The sequence below is a fragment of the Gekko japonicus genome, unplaced genomic scaffold, assembly GCF_001447785.1.
Source record: "Gekko japonicus isolate JY-2015 unplaced genomic scaffold, Gekko_japonicus_V1.1 scaffold2995, whole genome shotgun sequence".
NCBI lineage: Eukaryota > Metazoa > Chordata > Lepidosauria > Squamata > Gekkonidae > Gekko > Gekko japonicus.
In genome coordinates this window covers 120,061-128,877 of record NW_015174927.1, presented here as the reverse complement: position 1 = coordinate 128,877, position 8,817 = coordinate 120,061, and positions in this window count along the sequence as shown.

Genomic DNA, 8,817 nt, shown 5'->3' with positions numbered 1-8,817 from the left:
GGTTCCTCAGTGGAACAGGCTTCCTCGGGAGGTGGTGGGCTCTCCTTCTTTGGAGGTTTTCAAACAGAGGCTAGATGGGCATCTGACAGCCATGTTGATTCTGTGAACTTGGTCAGATCATAAGAGGGAGGGCAGGAAGGGTTGCCTCAGTGCTTAGTTCTTGTGGCCGTTTCTTACACACCCAGGGAAATGCTGATTGCCACTTTGGGGTCAGGAAGCAATTTTTCTCCAGACTATTTTGGCCGGGGATCCTGGTGGTTTTTTTTTTTTTGCCATTTTCTAGGTATGGAGCAGGAGCTGCGGTGGCTCAAGTGGTTAAGACACTGAACTGCAGCCTGTGGAAGGTCAGTAGTTCAGCAGTTCGAGACCCGGTCCCTATATTGTTCTTGCATCTCCAGCAATTCGCTGAGACATTTGTATAGCACTTTTGTAGCCTATCTGGGGTCCAGTGCCACCTGTGTATCATTTTTAGAATGTTTTCTTTGTACGGTATTGCTCTTAAAAGTTTAATAGATTTCCAAGATTTTTCCCACTCTTCTCTCTCTATTTTACGCCCCAAGTCCTTTTCCCATTTAATCATGGCAGGTTTTTCCCAGTCTTCCTTTAATTCTTCTTCTAGTAATAGGTTATATATTTTCCCTATCTGTTTATCTGTCTCTCGTAGCCAAATTTTATCTAGTTGTGTTTCATTAGCGTAAAAGCCTTGTTTTTTATCTCTGGTGAATCTTGAAATTAATTGGTTTCTTTCCCATATTGATAAATTTACCTGCAAATCTTGCAAATTTTCCCAGGGCTTTAGTTCATTTTGTTCGTTTAATAAAGTCTTGTATGTTATATTTTTTTCTTCTGTCATTAATGACGGCAATACAAAAGCCTCGATGGGTGATATCCACTTTGGTATTTTTTCATAAGTTTTCTCTTTTATCTGTCTCCATATTTGCATTAGGGGTCCTCTTATTGTATGATTTGAGAAGCTTTTCTGTTTATTATCTTTGTCATACCACACATAGGCGTGCCAGCCCATGTGTAGGTCATGACCTTCTAGTTTTAACAATCTTTTGTCTTCTAGTAGTGCCCAGTCTTTTATCCATCCTAGTGCTGCGGCCTGATAATAGAGGTTCCAATCCGGGAGGCTCAACCCTCCTCTCATTTTCTTATCTTTTAGAAATTTATATTTTATTCTGGCTTTTTTCCCTTGCCAGATGAATTTTCTTGTCAGTTTATTTAGTTCCTCGTTGAATTTCTTGTTTTTAAGGATTGGAATGCACTGGACTAGAAAGATAATACGTGGCAATATATTCATCTTTATCGTGGATATTCTTCCCATAAATGATATTTGTAGTTCTTGCCATCTTTGTAGGTCTTTTTTAATTTCCTCAAGAGTGACTTTATAGTTATTTTCGTACAAATTAGCGTTGTTATTTGTGATGTTGATACCCAGGTATTTTACTTTTTTAACTATTTCTAGTTTTGTGTTTTCTTGTATTACTTTTTTCTCTTCTGATGTGCAGTTTTTAATCACTAGTTTAGTCTTTTTCATATTTATTTTAAGACCTGCTACAGTCCCATATTGTTGAATCGTTGTTAGTAAGTTTTTAATTGATAGTATCGGCTCTTCCAGGATGAAGACCAGATCATCGGCGAAAGCCAGTAATTTAAAATGCTCTGATGGAGTGAGCGTCCATCTCTAGTTCCAGCTCCTGCCAACCTAGCAGTTCGAAAGCAAGAAATTGCAAGTAGATAAATAGGTACCACTTTGGTGGGAAGGTAACAGCGTTCCGTGCGCCTTGGTGTTTAGTCATGCCGCCCACATGACCACGGAAACGTCTTCGGACAGCGCTTGCTCTTCGGCTTTGAAACGGAGAGCTTTCGAGCAAGGGAACCTTTACCTTTTAGGTATGGAGCAGGGGTCACTGGGGGTGTGGGGGGGGAGGTATTTGTGAATGTCCTGCCTTGTGCAGGGGATTGGACTAGATGAAACTGGAGGTCCCTTCCAACTCTATGATTCTATGATTCATTTATGATCTTACAGTTCAGAGTAACCTGAGAGCATCAGCTCTGGATTTTGGTGACATAGCCTTCAGAGACAGCACCAGGGAGGTATAATTGGCTGTGGACCATTAATACTCCAGATTTCAGTGGAAGAAACAACCCACGGTAGTGATCCGCTTTTACATTGCCCCTTGCTTGGTCAAGACGCAAGATGCAGCAGTTAAATTAAAAGGAACTAGAATCTGAGATCAAATAACTCCCTAACAAAAGGCCTACAAAGACTGAATGTGCTTAAATAATTTACAAAAAGAAAATGCCTGTAAAAGAATCCTAACTGAGCAAGTCATAACAACTGAGAAAAAGAAGAGGAACGGACTCTTGTAGCCCCTTGCATAGGCAAGCAGAAGAATCGGCTCCACATACAGTGAATAACATGGAGTGAATTGTGGATACACTCTCAGGTGATCTTAGCCAGGGGACAACCCGGACAGCTGCTTCACACCCTGTGCTTGGGGGGGGGGGGCTGACCACCGACAGCCTTGCCCCTCCAAACAGAAGGAGATCAGAGGACCAGTCTTCCACCACCACTCATGCCCACCATGTTTGGGGCTCAGAAAGCTGGCTTCCTGCAGTGGTTGCAGTTCTCTTCTGCCTTGCCTGACGCCTTGCCTGACCCCTTGCCTGACCCTGATGGGAATGGTAGTGATTCTAGGGCCCCATGCTGGACTTTATCCAGGGCCCCAGAATCGCCAATACTGCCCCAGGCAAACTCCAAAGGGTTAGCTGAACGTTGCCTTGGCTTCTAGACAAAATTTGCAATCAGGATTCCCCGTAATATTAACCTTTAAGCACAGGAGTGAGCATTCCCCACCCCCACACCCCATGTAAGGATATAGCATAGCATGGCCTTTGGTCATTCCGACCCCAGCAAGGGTCATGTTTCCTATTGCCTGTTTGTAGATCTTTTTCTGTAGCTGCTCCCTGTTACAGACTAGCCTTCTGGATCAAATTAGATCTTCATTTCTCAGAAGGCTTGTAAAACAGAACTCTAAACTTTGGCACTTAAAATGGTGCTATGTGCGTGTCTGGGGGATTTTGGGGAGGCCCCCCCCCCCCCCGTGGCATTTTTAATGTCAGTTTTTGGAGTTGCATCTTTGTTTTTGTTGTTATCTGCCTGGGAGAAGGGTGAGCTTACACATCCCCCCCCTTAAAATAAATGCATGCCAGAATGACAAAGCGTGGTCTGCGGCTCTAAGCAAAGTATTGCCTGTGTCACGAACCAGAACAGATTATTGCTTCCTGGCTGGACTTGTACTTTCTTATCTTGTGCTGTAGCTGCGGCCATATATTGGAATCGAGCCCAGAGCATCTTGTGTTCCAGCTCTAAGTCATTCTGTTATAACCTAAACCCCCCTGTATATAGATCAAGGTTCCTGTGTTATGAGAACCAGTTAAAGGCTATGGTGAGCAAATTAGTGAATACACACAAAGCATAAGAACGTAAGAGAAGCCAATGTTGTATCAGGCCAATGGCCCATCTAGTCCAACACTCTGTCACACAGTGGCCAAAAATACCAGGTGCCATCAGGAGGTCCAGCAGTGGGGCCAGGACATTAGAAGCCCTCCCACTGTTGACCCCCCCAAGCACCAAGAAGACAGAGCATCACTTGCCCCAGAGCCCCTATCTATACCTTGTGGCTAATAGCCACTGATGGATCTCTGCTCCATATGCTTATCTAATTCCCTCTTGAAGCCGTCCATGCTTGTAGCTGCCCCCACCTCCTGTGGCAGTGAATTCCATGTGTTAATCACTCTTTGGGTGAAGAAGTACTTCCTTCTTTCTGTTCTAACCCGACTGCTCAGCAATTTCATTGAGTGCCCACGAGTTCTTGTATTGTGAGAAAGGGAGCAAAGTACTTCTTTCTCAACCTGCTCTATCCCATGCATAATCTTATAAACTTCGATCATGTCACCCCTCAACTGTCGTTTCTCCAAGCTAAAGACCCTAAGTGTTTTAACCTTTCCTCGCAGGGAAAGTGTTCCAACCCAGTTAATACTTCTAGGTCCAACGTGTCTTGCTTCCATACATTAAAAAACTCAGGTGACAATTGAATCACACCATGCTGTATGTTCCACAGAAACCCCCCCAAAGCCAGCTATCAAAACACCCAAAGCCAGGTTGGTTGGTTTGTTTGTTTAAGGAAAACCTTTTCGCATTAGTTTCTCTGTTACAGAAACCTCTGTTTATCTTCCTGAGAGTTACCAAAAGTTGTAGAAGATTCTATGGCTTGTTCTTGTGTCCATAGGCCAGACCAGTTGTGTGTGAACTGGAAACACACCGTACAGCATGAGGAACTCATTAAAACATAGACTTGTCTTATGAAACATCAGTCCAGAATTATTGTAGTTTGGAACTAAATCCTAATCTGCAAAACATTCTGTTTCAGGGAAATGGATTTATTTAAGCACACTGAAGCTTCTTAGGGTTTAGATATAGGGTTATATAGATCAGTCTGAGTTAATGAAGCAGCATTGTGCTGGGGGTGGGGAATAGTTTTTGTAAATATTTAAGAACATAAGAAGAGCCTTGCTGGATCAGAGTCCAGCATCCTGTCTCATCCTCTGGAGGGCGAACAACAGGGCATAGAGGTTGAGGTCTTCCCCTGATGTTGACTCCTGGCTTTGGGATTCAGAGGTGTATTGCCACTGAACGTAGAGGTTCCCATTGCTAGTAGCCACTGGACTTCTGGTTTACAATGTGATATGGTCAGACACTTTTAGACTGAGCTCCACACCAGGAAGCCTAATCTTTTATCTTTAAACTTGTTCCTAGGCTATTTTATCTACATCCCGGTATTTTAGTATTTTGGACTGGTTTCTTGTTTTGTCTGGTTCTTGTCTTTTTTGCTGACTGTTTGACCGTTTGCTTTGCTAGTAGCCACTGACAGACCTATCCCCCATGAGTCTTGTCTAATCCCCTTTTAAAACCATCTATGCCTGTGGCCATCACTACATCCTCTGGCAGTCAGTCCCACATTTTAATCACTCGCTGTGTACAGAAGTATTTCCTTTTGTCCATCCTGAATCTATTGCCCATCTGCTTCGTTGGATGCCCTTGAGTTCTAGTATTTTGGGAGAGGGAGAAAAAGTTCTTTTTGTCAACTCTCTCTACCCTGTGCATCATTTTACAGTCCTCTATCGTGCCCCTCCCCAGTCATCTCTTTTCTGAAAAGTCCCAGGCTCTTTAGCCTTTCCTGGCAGGGAAGGTGCTCCAGCCCCCTAACCATCTTGGTTGTTGTTGTTGTTCAGTCGCACAGTCGAGTCCGACTCTTCGCGACCCCATGGACAAGATCACGCCAGGCCCTCCTGTCTTCCGCCGTCCTCTGAAGTTCACTCAATTTCATGTTCGTTGCATCTATGACACTGTCTAACCATCTCATCCTTTGCCGTCCCCGTCTTCTTTGACCTTCAATCTTTCCCAGCATCAGGGTCTTCTCCAGGGAGTGCTCCCTTCTCATTGGGTGGCCAAAGTATTTGAGCTTCAGTTTCATTATCTGGCCTTCCAGGGAACAGTCAGGGTTGATTTCTTTTAGGATTAACTGATTTGATCTTCTTGCAGTCCAAGGTACTCTCAAGAGTCTTCTCCAGCACCATAGTTCAAAAGAATCTATTCTTCGGCGCTCGGCCTTCCTTATAGTCCAACTCTCACAGCTATACATGACTACTGGGAATACCATTGCTTTGACCATGCGGACTTTTGTTGGCAGGGTGATGTCTCTACTTTTTATCATGCTGTTTAGGTTCGCCATTGCTTTCCTCCCAAGGAGCAGGCGTCTTTTAATTTCATGGCTGCTGTCGCAGTCTGCGGTGATCTGGGATCCCAGGAACGTGAAGTCTGACTCTACTTCCACGACTTCCCCTTCTATTTGCCAAGGAGTGATGGGGCCTGATGCCATGATCTTAGTTTTTTTGATGTTGAGCTTCAAGCCCACTTTTGCGCTCTCCTCTTTTACCCTGACCAAGAGGCCCTCTTCTGTACTTTTCCCCAGTTCTGTAGTGTGTTTTTTTTTGAGATACAATTATTTCCCCTTCCTCAAAGCCTTGGGAAATAGTATAATGTGTTTGAAATTTGCTCCTAGTGTATTTTGTATGTTAAAATACAGAGCTAGAATGAAAGAAGAGCCCTGCTGCATCAAACCAGTGGTCCGTATAATCCAACATCCTGCTTTACACATCTACTAGCTAGTTGTCCTAGAGGGCCCTCAGGGCATGGTTGCAAAGGCCTATCATTGCCTTCTGCCACATGTATTCAGTTTTTTGCTGCCTTTAAATAGGAAGGATACTTTTAGGCAGGGCTTTTTTTATAGAAAAAGCCCAGCAGGAACTCATTAGCATAATAGGCCACACCCAACAGCATCTTATTGGCATATTAGGCCACACCCCCATGTTACCAGAAGTGTGCTCATCCAGCCACACCCACCTTTTGCTTCTTATTCTGTTTACCTTGTTTGTGGTCAAAACCCAGGGCTTTTTTGTAGCAGGAACTCCTTTGCATGTTAGGCCACACACCCCTAATGTAACCAATCCTAATGAGTTTCTGCTGTTGGGTGTGGCCTATTATGCTAATATGTTCCTGCTGGGTGTGGCCAACTTGGAAGCCAGCCGGAACTCCGTTTCTGTGCGTTCCTGCCCCAAAATAGCCCTGCTTTTAGGCACCATGGCTAATATCCACAGATGAACTTATCCTCTGTGAATCTGTCTAGTGCCCTTTTAAAGCCATCTCGGCTTGTGGGCGTCACCATGTCCACTGGCTGTGAAGTCTACAGTTTACTGATTAGCTGAGGAACTACATATTTCTGCCCACCTTGAATTTCTTGTCCATTAACTTCATATAGCCCCTGAGCTATAATATTACACAAGAGTGAGTAAACGTTCTTTTATCCACTTTCTCTTCCCCGTGTATAATTTTATAAACTTTCATTGTGTCCCCTTTTGGTTTTCTTTTTTCCTGCCTAAACTGAAAAGGCCCAGATTCTGCTATTTCTGCTATCCAAAAGGCACTCCAACCCCTTAATTGTCCTCTTCTGCACTTTGTCCCGCTGTGAAATCTTTTTTTGAGATACAGCAACCAGAACTGTTCATGGTAAGCCATATGAGACGATAGATCTATCCAAGGGCCTTACAATATTAGTAATTTTGTTTGCATCTGAACTCCCATTTAGATACAGCCCTTTCCCGTCTCCTAACTATGGTGACGCAGTTTGAACCAAGAGGGAACCTAAAAACCATGGTTAGAAGGTTGTGGGCTCCCAAGTTTTCATTTCCCTTCTCCCCTCTTGCTCATAAATCCGGTTTTCCCTTTCATTTTAGGAGCTAACCATACTCATCATTGTATCTACTTTAATGCCTTCACTTCACTTACCGTGGCTACCACAATCAACTGTTTGCTGACCTAGTTCTCCTCTCCAGAAAAGAAAGGGAGGAGTGAATTCACAGAAGAGAAGGGAGGTGCATTGTTGCTGGTGATGCGTCTGCGCACAAGTTTTCTTTTGAGCACTGCAGTATCATGTATTGAAATGGAATCTCATAATATAAATGTTTGTTTCGTCACTTTGCCGGTGAATCCTTACAACCTCAGTACATAGCAATTAGAGTGATGGTTGTAATTACGTTGTCAAGCGTGCAATCATCCACTTAGCAACAGGAGTGAAACTGATGTAATAGAGCTCCAAGGAATTGTTGTATTAGGTGAGCTAGGTACTTATTCTGTTTGGAGAAACATCCAGGATGATAAAGGTCATTCTGCTTTCGCTACTGGCAAGCTCTCTGTTGAGATCAGGGTTAGTTTGCATTAGAGGTGTAAAATTCCTGAAAAGTTTGAAGCCATGAGTAAAAAATTTTTCCTTCTTTTTGAGAAAAAAAAATTAAGGGAAAATTAACTCGGATATGGGAGACCCAGGTTCAAATTCCCACTGTTCTATGGAACTTGGTCAGTTGACCTTGGGCTAGTCACACACTCTCAGCCTGACCTACGTCACAGGGTTGTTGTGAGAATAAATTGGAGGGGAGGAGAACAATGCAAGTCGCTTTGGGTTCCATTTGGGGAGAAAGGTGAGATAGAAGTGAAGTAAATAAATAAATAACCCAGTACTTGAGAGACTGAGAAGGCACTGTACCTTATGCTACCTTAGCACACGTATACTCATTTTTGCCAAGAGGAAGGAAAAAATGAAAGTAGTGTCGTAAACAAGAGTATTATTTAAACAGAAAAAAGTCTCATACGATCACATTATGACTACCAGCTTATTTGGAGATCAGGTTAGACTGTATACTATTGAAAATGCTGGATTCTTTTATGATGCATCGTTATCAAGCACATTATAGTGTATTCATTGTTGCCAGAATGATTCACATTTAAATAGTGAATGTATCCTTGAAAATACGTTGGCTATGTCTGCAGCACACACAGGAACTATTATGCTTTAGGTTATCACCATCCATACAAATTTTTATGCTGTGTATCTTGAATGTATAAAACCTTGCATTAGAGGTGTGAAATTCCTGAAAAGTTTGAAGCCATGAGTAAAATTTCAGAAAATATTCAGAAAAAGAAAATATTTCATAGGAGTGTCTCTTAGGGTCCCCCCCCCCAAATTTCACATTAGACAAACTGAGAAAAAATGGGGGGGAAGGCCTTCTCCCAACGGTTTCCTCCCCCCCCCCAGTTTTTCATCTCTCTCATGCACATCTTTCCCTCTCAATTTTAGTAGAAGTTCCACTCCTCCTTTTCTGTAATGTACACCATGTCAGTCAGTTGGAGTATGA